Raw genomic sequence first — 15,274 nt, forward strand, 5'->3', positions numbered from 1 at the left:
GGATATCCCAGGCACGAGTGTATAGTTTTGAAAGCTCTCCAGCTGATTTCATTGTGCAGCCGAGGGGAGTAGTGCTACTCCAGAGCGGTGGGTCTCAGGCCCCAGGGCACTTTAACTGCCCCCCCCCCCCCCCCCCCCCCCCGCCCCGGGGACATGTGACTGTGTCTGGAGGCGTATTTAATTGTTACAACAAGGGAGGTGCTACTGGCATTCAGTGAGTAGCAGCTGGGGATGCTGCTAACCGCCCTACGATGCACAGGAAGGCCCTCACAGGAAGGAGCAGTCACCCTGAGTGACAGGTGCCAAGATGCAGACATCTTGCATGGAGGAACCAGGGGGTTAGGGGGGCGGGGGGGAGGAGGTGACACTGCCCACGGTGCAGCCTCACAACCCCCTGGGCATTGCTCTCAGCCCCCTCCCAGAATCCAAAGTTTTCCTGCAGTTGTGAGCCGTACTCAGCACGTTGGTTACCTGGGTTTTTTGCATGTCCAACACCAGGCATTGAGATAACCCACAAAGGCCAGGGGGCCAGGTGGCCGGCTCCCCTCCGACCCCAGGGCTCAGTCTATGCTGTCCCCTCTGCCTGGAGTGCTTTGCCCCCTCCTGGCCTGGCGCCTTCTTCTGTCACTGCCTCGCCAATTAGCCCGGGAGCAGCACGTGCCCTCCTCGTCCTTGCATATCTCAGCCACTTGCTGGTTTCCTTCATTGTCACCCTTCCCAATTTTGCATCTTTGTCCGATCGCTGCGCGGTTCCAGGCCTGTCTGTCTCATGAGCTCTGACCCAGGCCGGCCGCGTCAGCTTCACTAGGGAACTTATCAGAGATGCAGACCCCTCAGTTCCACTCAACTCTACTCAGGCCTGCTGAGTCAGAAAAATAGGGAAATTGTGTCCTAAGGGAGGAATGCGGGGGGGTCCGGGCCCTCAGTGGATCTCTGCGGTGCTGTGTGTCCCACGGTGGCCCGTGCAGTGCCTCTGTGTCCCACGGTGGCCTGTGCAGTGCCTCTGTGTCCTATGGTGGCCCGTGCGGTGCCTCTGTGTCCCACGGTGGCCTGTGCAGTGCTTCTGTGTCCCACAGTGGCCCATGGGGTGCTGCGGTGTCCCATGGTGGCCTGCTCCATAGTGAGCAACATGGAGATGGTGAGTGGGGTGAGGGGCCAGTGGGGGAACTGTCACAGAGTTGGGGGTTGGGGAAAGACCGACTGACCCACAGGGGGTGCATGGAGGCCACCCAACACAGGGTGCCATGGAGTGTTAAGAGGGGTGGAAGAGAGTGGCTGGGGAGCACCGAGAGGCCTCCAACACCTGCTCAGCAGAATCAGGTGAAGTGCTGGGCAGTGCAGGGCAACCCTCTCTTCTGGCCTCAGTTGACATATCTCTAAAATGGGTGATGGTGATGCTTCACAGCCTTTCTGGGCCAAATGAAACCATGTGTGAAGAACTAGAAGCACGAGGCTCCTAACAGTACATTTTATTGAGCACCTACTATCTGCCAGGCCTGGGCCAGGTACTGTGCATCCGCTGTACGACTTCATCTTCACACCAGCTCGAAAGTATCTAACTTATCCCCCATCCGTGGATGAGAAAGCTGAGGCACAGAGCTTGTAGGACACCTGACCGTGAGGGGTGACACCTGTCAGTGAGGCTGAGTGGAGGCGAAGGGACAGTGGTGCTCTTATTCTAACCGTGGTCCATGTTCTGTCCCCGCAGTGCTGGGGCCGCAGTGGGAGGCGGCTGCGTGGGCTTCGTCATGCCTGTTCCTTGGCCCTGCCAGGGCTAACGTGGGATGTGGGCCTGTCAGGCGGGATAGAACCGACCTGGGAGAGAGGCTTCTTCACATTGGCCTCGCAGGGAGGTCATTCTGCACAAAGGAGGGGGAGTGGCTCTGTCACCACCAGGCCTGGTCCCATCTGCCTCAGCACGTCGGTCAGACATGTGGGCCTGGGTGTGCGGTGCCCACCGCAGCCAGGTGTCCGGAGGGGCAAGCAGGGCTCTTGCCTTTTGTAGATGCTCCACTTGGAATTGATTCTGCCATTCAATTGGTTCACTGCCATTCATTCACCTGTGCTGTCCTCCGTGCGCTTACAGGCCCATGGTTAAAGACAATGTGGGTGTGTGGGGCTGTAGGGAGGCTTCAAGGAGGAGGTGACACTTAGCATCTTAAAGAAGCATCTTACCTGCCCCCCCCCCCCCACACACACACACCTCACCTGTTCTCATCTAAGCCTTGCAGTCTTCCCCACACATAAATGCCCACACTCCCTGCACCGAAACCATCAGTCCAGCTCCCTTCCGGGGCCGGGAGGCTCACCTGTACCAGGTGCTTCCTTAGTCTTCACAGAGGCTGTCAGGAGAAGTCCTGGATCAAACCCAACCCCAGCTAGATTTTGTTTGGCTCACAGCATTAAAAGAACTCTGAGCTAGCTACCAGCAATTTAAAAGTCAGAAAGTTGCATATTATAAAAATGCCATATTTTTGCCCTTAGAAAAATGGGAAGTCCCTCCAGCAAATAGCCGGTGGCCTGGGGCAGAGTGGTGGTCGTCCCCTGTGTAGACGTGTGTCCTCCAGTCCACGGATGCATTTAGAATCTGCCCGGACCCTGGAGATGCTTGACTTTGACACCTCTGGGACTCTGTCACCGGGTCCTGTGGGAGTTCCCGCGAGTGGCTGTAGAACACTGCTCAGCCTTCCCCTCCGGCTCAGGAGCAGGGACGCGAGAGCGCTATTTGTGAAGGTGGTGAATCGTGGACTAACGTTGGCACGTATCGTAAAGTGACGGCGACTCACATTGCACCTGCGTGGGACGCCCCTGGACATGTGACGCAGGGGCTTGGAGCCCAGAGCATTACCACACACCGCGTTTGGTTCTGGGCCTCAGTGGCATTTTGGGGAGAGTTAAGGCTCTGCCCAGACAAGCCCTGGCCTTCACCGGAACCGAGTTTCTCGGGTTCTCTGAGGCTGTATAGCGTAGTCCCCGATATACATGCTTTCCCTCCCTCCGGATCGGGTCACAGCTCTGGGCTTTCTGCCTTCCGGAGTCGCTGGGGCCAGGAGGGAAGAGAAACTGTCTGGAACATGATTCTATCAGGCTTCCCTTTTTCTTTTTTTCTATTTAGTTTTTAAATATTGTATTATTTTTTAAATTTAATTTAATTTTTTAAAATTTAAATTCAGTTTGCCAACATAGATTGTCACACCCAGTGTTCTCATCTGCTCTCATCTCATTGCGTGCGCTGCTTCATGCCCGTCACCCAGTTACCCCATCCCAGTTACACCCAGTTACCCCTTCAAGCTCTATTGCAAAGCTGTGATCACTAGGACGGTACGGTAATGGCACAAAAACAGACACACAGATCAGTGGGACAGAAGAGAGAACCCAGGCTTTCCTCTCTAAGCCACCCTGAGGCAGCGGTGATGGGAGGTGGGAGGAGGAGGGTAGGAGAGGCCCAAGAGGAACAGGGAAAGAAAGTAAGAGTAAGGGAGCCTCCCCCGGTCCCCAGGGGGTGTCTGGTGGTCCTCCAAGTCTCTCTGGTGTCTCCAGAGTAGAGGGTGGCTGCTGATTTTGCAGGCAGTGGGGCCTCTCCCTGCAGAGGCCCCGGGAGGAACGGCTGGGGTGCTTTTCAGCCTTCCCAAGGGTTCCAGTCCCAGTGTGGGACAGAGGCAGAAGGCTGGACACCGGAAGGAACTGAAGCTGGGGACAGGGGCTGGGGACAGGAGCTCTAGCTGTAGCCTGAAGAGCTGCTCAGGCCTGGGGCTGTTCCCCGAGCCCACACCCCATGTAAGATCCCGGAACTCCTGTTAACTTTTTGCCTGGGAGGAAGAGCTCCTGGCCATGTGTGACTGGGGTCGTCACATTTCTAGCCAGCAGGATCAGGGCTCCAGGATTCAAAATGAAAATAATCCATAGAAGGAGTTAAGTGGGATTTTTGCTGTAAGCCTGAGTTTGGGGACCGAGGCGCTTGTCCTCAAAACAGAGAGTACGGAAGGCCGGTGCCAGGATCACATCGCAGGTGGGGCAGGAGAGCTAATGTGTATCACCCGGAGGGCTGGCCTGTCTAGGGCTCTGTGGAGAAGGATTCGGAGGCAGTCTTTGATCAGGGCCAAAGCCAGCCTTCATTGCTTAGCAAGCTGAAGCATATTTAAAATCTGGTTTAACACTTCATTTTATAAGCAAGGACACTGAGGCCCAGAGGTTTAAGCCTTTTGCCTAAAGCTGGGGCAGAGCTAGAGCCAAGGACAGTTAATGTCAGTGCTCTTTAAATGAAACAATTCAGTGTGTGTGTGTTGTTTCCTTACTTGTGCCAAGCTCTGTGTTAGGTGGTAGAGCAGTGAGAAAGAGTGTAATGCTATTAAAACTTACTATTAACTTCGTACCATCATGTTTCTAATCCTCATGAAATGCCATGGGACCAGTTGTTCCCTGGGTCAGGGTAGGGTAGCTGCATGCAAACCACCTCAACATTTCCTATACTCCACATTTAATGCGTGTTCCAAGGTTTTGCCTCCTGACAGTCAGTCAGGGACTCGGTGGCTCTGAGTCTAGGGAACAAACAGGGTTGCTGGAGTGGGTGGTGGGATGGAGGGATGGGGCAACTGGGTGATGGGCATTAAGGGAGGACATGTGATGTGATGAGCTAGGTGCCCACCAAATGTGAAACTAAGTATGTACTTTATGTTGGCTAACTGAATTTTTAAAAAATATTTTATTTATTTATTCATGAGAAACTCAGAGATTGAGAGAGAGGGGCAGAGACACAGGCAGAGGGAGAAGCAGGCTCCATGCAGGGAGCCCGACGTGGGACTCGATCCCAGGACCCTGGGATCACGCCTTAAGCTGGAGGCAGGCGCTCAACCACTGAGCCATCCAGGCATCCCTGGCTAATTGAATTTAAATTAAAAAATAAAAAATAAGGGGATCCCTGGGTGGCGCAGCGGTTTAGCGCCTGCCTTTGGCCCAGGGCGCGATCCTGGAGACCCGGGATCGAATCCCACATTGGGCTCTCGGTGCATGGAGCCTGCTTCTCCCTCTGCCTATGTCTCTGCCTCTCTCTCTCTCTCTCTTTCTGTGTGTGTGACTATCATAAATAAATAAAAATTTAAAAAAAAGAAATTAAAAAAATAAAAATAAAAATAAAAAATAAAAAATAAACGGAAGACACGGAGACTCAGGTTTAACCAGCTTGCCTGAGGCCAACCAGCTAGTGAGAGGCTGAGTCTCAGTTTGCGTGGGTTTGCTGGGGCTGCCCTAACAAAGTCCTACAAACTGGATGGCTTATACCATAGGAATCTATTGTTTCATAGTCTGGAGGCTGGAAGTCCGAAATCGAGGCTGGCCTCCAGGGCTGTGAGACGATATACCTTTGTCGTTGGCAGGATGGGTCCCTTCTGGGGGCCAGGAGAGAGAAGCTGCCATCTTCTGGCTTTGGATGCTCGGGTGCTCCTTGGCCTGCAGGTAGCGTTCTTGTTGTGTGTTCACATGGCCTCCCCTCTGTGCATGTCTGTCTCTGTGTCCAAGTTTCCCCTTTCCATAAGGACCCCCGTCCTATGGGAGTAGGGTCCACCCCAATGACCTCATCTCACCTCGTTCATCCGCGGGACCCTATTTCCAAATAAGGTCACGCTCACAGGGCCTGGGGACTAGGACTTCAGCAACTTTTTTGGGGGAATGCAACTCAAGCCATAATAGTTCAAACCCAGGTATATCTGAAGGTTGTGAGAAGGGCATGATGCACCTGCCCCGAGACTCCCAGAGAGAGTAATGTTTAGGCTGGGCATGGAGGATTGTTGGGGGGTTCTCCAGGTGGAGGAGCAGAATGGGAATTTTGGCCAGAGGCCGATGTTCATGCTCTACCATGTGTGGTACAGTAAAGGCATGGCCTGCATTTTCTTTGTATCCTGGAACCCAGATGGGGCACTGACTCGATCTTCCTCCTTTGAGTCTATATTGCCAAGAGCTGACTGCCCAGTTAGAGGCAAACAACCAATGTGCATGGAGAACTACCTTGTGATGGGCAATAAGCTATCCCCGGGGGACTCAGAGATCCTTAAAGGAGCCCCTACTTCCTGCGAGCTCATAGCTCAGGTAATCACACTTTGGACCTGTTTCAGTTATGAAAACATAACTGGTGAAATTAGTATAAGAAGTTTGTAAGTATGAAGTGAGTGGAAGAGAACGGAACCGTATAGCCATTTGTGAGAGTTGGCCCGGGGGACTGAGGAAATCTTGGAAGGCCTCCTGGTAGAGGGGGACTCTGGGTTGGGATTTGACAGAGTGCTTGGGTATACAGAGAAAGGAGAGGGGAATGGGATTTTAGATGTGGGGAAGGGCATAGCCAGGGGAGCCGGAAGCCAGGCTGCTATTGGAGAAGAGTGGAGCCTTGAGCGCCAGCCTGAGAGGTTGGGTCTCAGGCCATCTGAGGGCCTGGATGCTTGTGTTCTTCTGGAGGCAACTGTTCTTGACACAAAGGGCATCCCGGGAGGGGTGGCCCTGCTGAGCTCTCAGCCCACTGGTCTCCCTGAGGGGGCCCAGGGAGGGTGACAGTGCCAGCCACTGTCCCAAGTTGACAGGCCCACCTCCACAGGGTGTGGGGCAGCACCAACCTGCAGTCACTTCTCAGAGCTCTCTAGGGGCTCAGCTTTTATGCCTGGCTCCACTCGCCTTCCTCCCTGGTCTTGGGAAGGTGGAGGGGTGTTTCCCCACCATCTGCAGGGGGACAGGAAGGGCTGTCCTGTAGGACTCCTGCCCACAGCAAGGGTAACCCGCCCGGGAGGGAGGCCCAGAGGCTGTAGGCAGATGGTGGCCTGGGTGTGGTAGCCAGGGTCCCTACCCGGCCTGGCCCCGAGTCTCTGAGGGAGCTCGGGCCCAGCTCAGGTCGCAGCTGGGTCCTCCGTTTTCTTCCCTAACAAACAGGGAAAGTGACATTTATTGTGGTAATCAAATATCTTGATATTGGATAAGAAAGAGCTTTCAAGACCGATGTTCTGTCTTTTGAGTGTTTTGGAAAATCCATAAGCAATAAAATTCTAGTCTGTCCAAACAAACTAAGGATGGAGGGGATAATGGATGCCAGGTACCCTCCTCCCCACATCAAGGAGCCCCTGAAATAGGAGGCTGCTGATCTCAGCCCATTTGTGTATTGGGTCACAGACCTTTAATTATATGATCAGGAACTGGGAACAGATCAACCAAAAGTCAGCCGTTGCCCATTAAAGGAGTCATCATAGATCAGGCCTCAGGCCTGGTAGGCTGGCATAGATGCCGGTGGGGATGCTGGCCCCTTGAGCCTTTCCAGGAACACACTCATCAAACAAGTGTTCCCACTCAGGCAAGAAGGGCGGCCCCTGTACGACCCAGCTCCTCCAGGAAGGCCCCCGAATTCTCCAGGCGCTGCCCTCCGCGGACGCCTCTGCAAGGGAGGTATTTGCTTGTGTATCTGTGTGCTTCCCGGACTGAGGGTGCCTCTGGCTTGGGAACCATGTCGTTGCACGGGGCCGGGTGGGAATAGGTGCCCCTCAAATAAGCAGTGACTCAGTCTGTGGGGAGCCCGTGTTGTGTGGCCTGTGGTGTCAGGCGCTGTGAGAATCCTGAGGCCGGGTCTGGTCATTGCCCCAAGCGTGTGGCCAGGAGGAGAACCAGGAGTGGCCAGTAGGGAGGAGCCTTGTGGCAGGAGGGTGGGCCACACGAGGGGCTCGGGGCACCTGGCCTGCGCCGTGGGGACAGGCAGGAGCTAGGCAGGCAGCGGGGAGGAGTGAGGACGTTCCAGAGGGAATGACAGCTGCTCCTCCGCGCCTGGGGAATACAGGGTCTCCGGGAAGCATATCTCATTCTGTCGTCCCGCCAGTGGTTTGTACACATCATCATCACCATTTTATAGGTGAGGAAATCCCGGCTTTGCCAGGTTAGGTGATCTTCCATGGTCACACACGGGGCTGAGTTTGAGCTCCGGCATGTCTAAGTGGCAGGGCCATGCTCCTGGGTGGGCCAGGGGGACTGCGGGTCACGGGCAGAGGAGGGGGTGGGCACGGCCAGTGAGCAGCAGGGAGACCAGGGAAGAAGGGACAGGCCGGGGGCACTGCACCCCACAGCCAAAGGTCGTTTCCTAGTCCTCGCTTGCCACCGGACTTCGGGGCTAGTGGACCAGGTCTTGCTCCCCACTGGGCAGGTGAGAAGACTGAGGCTTGGGACGAGTGCGCTTCGCTGCTCTGTGCCGATCCCTTAGGATGGACACTGGCAGGGTGGGGTGCCTCCAGCAGGTCGTCCGCTCAGAGGGCCTGGACGCAGGGCCAGCTCACTTTCTGCCGTAACTCTGGGCCGGGACAGCGCCTGGCTCACAGCAAGGGCCCAGTCAACGTCTGCAGGGTGCAGGATGGACGAATGAATGAATAAAAGAACTAACAACTGAATGAGTGCGGGAGCTGCCCAAGCCTTGTGTGGGTGTGCGTGTGTGAGGTTGGCAGTGCTGCCCTTAGATCAAGGCCGAGATGACCCTGGCAGTTCTAGGAAGGGCACTGTCTTCACCCACAGCACTCAGAGGGCTCCCGGGAGTGAATTTGCTGAGGCCGTGTTCTGTCTCAGGAGCCGTGCCAGGCTCTGGGACACTTGCTTATCCAACAAGCAGTGGGAACCGGGCAGCAGCATCCTGGGCCTTGGGGCTGCATCAGTGAGCCAGACCGTCAGGGTCCCTGTCCTCAGGGAGCTTGCTTCCTAGTTGAGGAACGTGGACTAAATCAGAAAGCAAAACCAACCCTGAAACAGGAAGCGAGAGGACTTTTGCTAATAATTGCTGTGAAAACAATGAAGGAGGGGTGAGATCGGTCTGTCTGGGGGTGTTTTGGTCTGTCTGGGGGTGTTTTGGAAAGGGGGGTAAGGGAAAGGCTCTCTCGAAAGGGGCTGTCTCTTTTTTTCTCTCTCTCTCTCTTTTTTTTTTTTTTCCCCTGAGGGGGGCCATCAGCGCAGTGGGGAGATGGAAGCAGGGCACGCTGGCTGGGGACCAGGCTGGGGTCATTGTGGGTAAGTGGAGGGGCCCTGTCGCCGCACGTGGGGGGACTGCCCACTGAAGCCGTAGGGAGGAAGGCTGAGGTTGAGGTGCTGGAACCTCCTCCCCTCCCCTGGGTGCTCCTTGATCCCGGAATGAGGCACGAGGTGGCCAGGGTGGTGGTGGTGGTGGGGTTCCCATCTCAGCACGGAGGTCCTGCTGCAGGGTAGTCACAGTGGTGAGGATAGGGTGGCCGCTCCAAGGGGTGCCATAAGGAGAAGTCTTCCTGCATGAAGCAGGGTGGGAAGTGGTTGAAGCTGTGGGGGTGTGACGACTGATCGGGCTACAGGGACCGCTGAGGGGGCGGGACGGGCCCCCAGAAGGGTGGTGGCTGCTGCGTGTGGAGGGGTGGCTTGTGCTGGCCTCTGCCCCACGGTGGCTGCTCCTGTGGGCTGTTCCAGGGGCCCTTGAGCTAACTATGCCAGTTGGCTGGTTGTTCCAGGGTGCATCACACTGACCGTTCCAGCCAGGGTCCTCACGCTGCTCGCCCCACCCACAGTCATGGCTGTTGTTCCAGGGTGGGCAGTGGAGTGGTCCACCCTGATGGTATGGATAGGGGGCCTGCTCATGAGGCAGCTGTTGGCCCCAAGGGGCAATGGGACGAGGCTGGTCAAACCACAGGGGCTTGCTAGGAGGGATCTGATTGTGGGGCCCAGAGCCCTGGGTGGCTGGCAGTGACAGGATCCAGAGCTGCTCCAGACGCACCACACTCAGAGGAGCCAGGCATTTGGATGGGAGTCTTGCCATCATCAGGCTGGGCGGTAGGTGGGGTGATGCGGGAGCGTATGGGGGCCGGAGGTGGGGCAGGTGGTGGTCAGATGGCCTTGGCGTTGGCTTCCTTTTGTGGCATTTGGAGTTGCTGCTACTGCTGGGCCAGGTTATTTATTATTATTATTTTTTAAAGGTTATTGACAAATTCCTGGTACTGCGTCCTGAGGGTCTGGATCTGCTGCTGGCAGGCCAGCGCCACTGCTGGGCCCCTGGGGAGTACTTGTTGCTGAGCATCACCTGGTACTGGCCGAGCCCCAGGCCTGGGCTCTGTGGCTGCCAGCTGATGGCGCCGTCAGAGTTCCAGAGCTGCAGGGGCTGTGCTCCTCCACAGCCAAGAAGCAGGTGCAATAGGTGGGCACCATGATGTTCTGCAGGGAGGCCAGCAGCTCCCTGGCCTGCTTGTGCTGGCTATGAGGGAGAGACTTTCCTCGTGTCAGGACACAGGGGCACAGCATGTCACCCATCAGGCAGGTGAGGGGCAGCCACAGCTCGAAGTGCACGCCTTCAGCCGTGATGTGTTCTAGAGGTGGGCCGTCAACCACTCACAGTGGGTGGCGGCGGCTGGGGGGGTGTGCACTTGGTGTTGCTAAACATCCAGTTCTTCCCGGCTGAGATGCCATCTTTGGTGCATGTGTTGTTGATGAGCTCAGCAGGTGGACAACTCATTCATGTGCAGCTGGGTCTCCTCCAGGAGCTTGTGCGTCTGCTGCTCCACTGCATGGGCCACAGCAACCTGACAGGTGCCTTTTGAATTGGGTCCTGCTTGGTGCAAGTGGGGCAGATCAAAGAAGGCCTGGAAAAAGTTTATCTCAGGTAGAATATGTGCAAAGGTCCTGAGGCAAGCGGGGGATTGCATTCTGGAGGAACAGAAGGGGGCTGCTAGGGCTGGAGCCCAGTGAGTCAGGGGAAGGAAGGCAAACAGTAGGTGGGACCCATCATGTAGGGCTGAATGTGGTTGGAGTTTTTGTAAATGCTACGGGAGAACTTTGGGGCAGGCCAATCACAACATTTGCATGTTGAAGTGTTGAAAAGGTAAGAAGATCCACTAATAAATAATGTAAGTGTGCTGACTGCCAAGGAGAAGTACAGGATGTCATGGCAGTGATTGTGGGGACTTGGCTCTGTCAGAGGAGGCGGCATTGGGTGGAGATCTTCAGGGGTGCATCATTCCAGCTGGAAGTGGGACAGTGTTATCTAAACCCACCCAGAAGGGATGCATCCTGTGAGGAAGGTTGGCAGGATGATCAGAAGGCAGATCAGCAGGGCTTCCGGACCATGACAAGGAGACCTGTTGACCCGGGGGCGCCTCTGAGGGCCAAGAGGAGGAGTGATGGGGTCAGCAGGGCTCTTTAGAGGGACTGCTCTGGCTGCTGGTTGGGAACCCACAGGAGGGGGTGGGCATGGCAGCTGGGTCCCAGCTCAGGGCCCCGGGAGGGTGGGTGGCTGTTGGAGAGCATCGCTATGGACAGATCACACAGCTTCCTGGGATCCAGTAGGATCTGCAGGTCGGGTTGGTCTTGTGACCTTCCTAAGGAGAGAGGGGGCACCTGGGGAGGGGGGACGAGACCTGTAGCAGATTGAAAGGGGTCCTGCTACAAAAGACAGGGAGGTCTGCCTGGAACCATAGGTTGTGATCGTTTTTGGAATAAGGGTCTTTGTAGATGTAGTTAAGGTAAAGGGTCTCCAGGTGGGGCCGTTCTGAATCAGACTGGGCCCTAAATCCAATGACAAGTGTCCGCATAAGAGACAGAATGACCCAGAAACCCACCATGTGAAGACGGAGGCAGAGACTGGAGGGATGCGGCCACGAGCCAAGGAATGCTAGGAGCCTCCAGAAGCTGGAAGAGGCGAGGCCGAGGTGCCCTCTAGAGACTTCAGAGCAGGCGTGGCCCTGCCATCATCTTGGTTTATGACCTTTGGCTTCCAGAACTGTGGGAGATGCATCTCCTCTGGGTTAAGCCACCCAGTTTGTGGTCATTTGCTGGTCATTTGCTGCGGCAGCCCCAGGAAACGAATCCAGTGCCGCCCCTCCCCTGAGAAAGCCCAGCTGATATTGCTGCGGTGGTTACAACCCACAGCGTGGATGCCTTTGAGGAGCTGTGCTCTGTTCCCATTTGGCTGGGCTCCCCCTGCACCCCCCCCCCCCACACCTATATTAGAATAAGATTGAATTTTCTAGCTTGGGTTACTAAGCTTTCAGATCTGGAAACTGTGGCCATTAATCAGCTGTCACGGGATGTCGTAAACAAGGGGCTTTAAAAACCATGTTTGCTTTTTAGGCTGATAATACTTGGAGGTGAAGCCGGGAGAGTTATACATAATGCATGCATTTTAATGGGCCGCGCACTACAGCCCTCTTTAGTCGGAATGATTCGTTTTAATGTTCAAAATAAATATCAGAGACAATTTGCCAACAAAGCTGATTTTCTCCGCCCGCCATTAACTTAATCTTTATACCTCAGCCTAATGACAGAGGGGCTGGGGGGCGGGAGGGACTTTGTGTTACAAGTAAGTGTGGTCACGAGCTGTGGGGTGACTGACGGTGTGCCCCCGTTTGCTCAGGATAGTCCTTTGTGCCCAGTGTCCTGGAATCATTATTCTGAATTTGGATCAAGAGGCATTTGCCAATATCCAACTATTTTTGACCTGATAGCAATTTCAAGTGGTTCAATCGAAACACATACAGTGTCCCGGTTTGTCTGGTATATGATACGCCCTTTACTCCGTAGGTGGGGAAGCTGAGGCCTGTAGAAGTCAAGCTCCAGGTACCCCGTGCCCCCGTTTCCAGTCCGGGTGTTTTTTCGGAATGTGTCCCAATGCTACCCACCTCTTCTCAGCCTCAGCTTGTCTAGCTCCTGCCTTGTCTTGTGACTTCAGCCCCTAGAGCTTCTGGGTGCCTGTTAGAGAGGCAGATCTTGGGATGGGGGGCACACCTTGCTCCTGTCCCCTGCTTCCGGGCGTGGTGACTCCTGCGGAAGGGTCGGCAAAGCCGTCCATCGCCCACCCTGGCCATGGCACCACTGTCCCCTCATTGGTCTTCATCACCCATGACGTGTACATTGAGATCAGGAACACGCAGCCACCACTCAGTCTTACTGGCCGAGACACAGTTGGAGTGAGCTGTGATCCCCGCCTTCTTGAAGCGTACTGAAGGTAGCATGGGAGAGAGGGTGGCTGTCCCGCTCAACACACAGTGGCTGATTCCTTCAATTCACTTATTTAAGTCTCTGTGCCATTGCAGGGTTGGTGGTGCAGGAATTCAGAAAGGCAGGAGGTCAAGCATGGGCAGGGCAGGGCAGGCAGGGCAGGGCTTTGCTGAACAAAGCTGATTTTAAACCCAATTGTTACCTTGCAAAACGGGGAAGACTTGCTCCCCCTGCAGCCCCCTGCAGCATGTCTACTTGGGTGGGAGGGATGTGCCCGGGTCGGGGCGGGTGGGGATGGTTGCTGGAGGGCCCCGCTCTGGGAGCTGTGGCCGCTAGAGACGCCCAGGGCAGGAAGCTTGGGCCTTGCCCTGCCCACATGTCCAGAGAGAGGCCAGGGCCTTGCCACGTCCTACTGGAGAGGCGGGTCCCTCTTCCAGACTGAGCTGCAGAAGAAAGAAGACAAACTTCAGAATCATTCATTCTTTTCCTTATTCACTTAAGAAATATGAAATCCTCAAGGGCCAGGTGTTCTGCTCAGCGTCAGGGCAAATTCACCCGGAAGTCCAGGTTTCTGGCTTTCTGGAAAAACTGTAAGATCTAGCTCACGGCCTTCCCTGGCATCGCCTTCACCTAGCTCAGGTCCCTGCTCTACGTGGCCTGCCTGGCCCCTGCAGGCATTCGACTCTGAGAACCTTGGCTGGTCTCTGTTTCCTGAGCCCAAACAGAGCATACAGTAGGTGCCAAAGAAGTGCTTACCATTTGTTGAATGAAGCAGACTCCAAATGGTTTTGCAGAACCATCCTGGGCAACCACAGCTTGGCACAGGTCTGCCCTCACCCCCTCGCTGTCCCCCGCCCCTCACTAAGGGAACCCACATTGGGGAGGGACCCCGATGGACCAACACCCCCCACTCAGGTATGCCAGGAGAAGTGGACACACAGCACCCTGGACGTGACCGCCTTGGCGAGAGCGTTACCTTGCCCAACCATCTGCAGGGCGACGTGGCCACATCTACCAGCATTTGGAAAGCCCTTTGGTCCAGCTGTCCCGGGGCCACGTGCCCCAGACGCATTTGCAAAAGTGCATGGAGCTGGGAGCAAGCCTGAGTATGTAGCCGCTGCTAGAGCCCACCAACTTGTCCATCAGGGGCCGAGGGTGGAAGAGATGGTGCTTCCGTGCCAGGGAGAGAATGGAGGGGCTCTTTTTGTGCTGATACGGGGAGATTCGGAGGTGCATTTTCAGCAAAATAAAGCAAGGAGCAGAGCAATATATGCATGAACACATTTGTGTGTATAAAAAAGGGCGGTCGAAAGTGTGGCCTGTGGCACAGCCCCCGGAGTGTGAGTTCCAGCTCTGCCACTCGCCGACTGTGGGACTTGGAAAGTCACTTAACCTCTCTGGGTTAGTTTCTGTGGCTGTAAGTCGGAGCTAGACGTAAAGCACGAGCAGGACTGGGCCCAGGGTAAGTCCTCATTAGCTAGTACTATTATGCTTATGTAATTTTTTTTTCCTGGACAAACACACAAAATGTTAGCAGGGGCTAGTTTGGGTATTGAGGGTGGGGTGGGGGTGTGGGAGATAAAACTTCCTTTTTATTTCCTACCTTTATGGACAGTTCAAAATTTTTATAGAGGCATTTTTACTTTTATTTCAATATCAGTTAAGCACACACACACATACCCTACAAAGGAGGCAGCTGTTTCTGTCTGGAGTAAAGTAGGAGCTGGGAAAGTTAACTGAGGAGGTTATAAGGGATCATCCAGGGCAGCCTGGTGGCTCAGTGGGTTTAGTGCTGCTTTCAGCCCAGGGTGTAATCCTGGAGTCATGGGATCAAGTCCCATGTTGGGCTCCCTGCGTGGAGCCTGCTTCTCCCTCTGCCTGTGTCTCTGCCTCTCTCTGTCTCTCTCTGTGTCTCATGAATAAATAAATAAAATCTCTAAAAAAAAAAAAAAAAAAAAAAAAAAAAAGGATCATCCAGACAAAGAAAAGGGACAGGGCTGGTAACTCTGGGTGGAAGCACCAGCCTGTGCAAATGTCCTGAGGCAGGAAAGCTGATTGATACGTGAGTAGTGCAGGGTCAGATTGTAGAGCCTCAGAGGAGCGGAGGGTCCTTAGAAAGGGCTTATGTGGGCCCAGACCTTGTGCATTCAGACTCATGCATGTTCTCAGGTGATAAAGAACAGGTGATCTATATTTTTTTTTGCTGGGTATGAGATTGCAACATTTCTGTTTCCCAGATTAGAAAACAGAGATGCAGCGACATGAAGTGACTTGCCCAAGGCCACACTCCACGGTAGGAGCACAGATGACCTCTTAACTTCTG

General features: G+C 54.9%; 1 pseudogene; it reads right to left on the reverse strand.

Moving 5' to 3' along the window:
• Positions 1-8,941: 8,941 nt before the first annotated feature.
• LOC100683025 lies at positions 8,942-12,802 on the reverse strand (annotated as a pseudogene).
• Positions 12,803-15,274: the final 2,472 nt, after the last annotated feature.

Source organism: Canis lupus, chromosome 4 (assembly GCF_011100685.1).
Source record: "Canis lupus familiaris isolate Mischka breed German Shepherd chromosome 4, alternate assembly UU_Cfam_GSD_1.0, whole genome shotgun sequence".
NCBI lineage: Eukaryota > Metazoa > Chordata > Mammalia > Carnivora > Canidae > Canis > Canis lupus.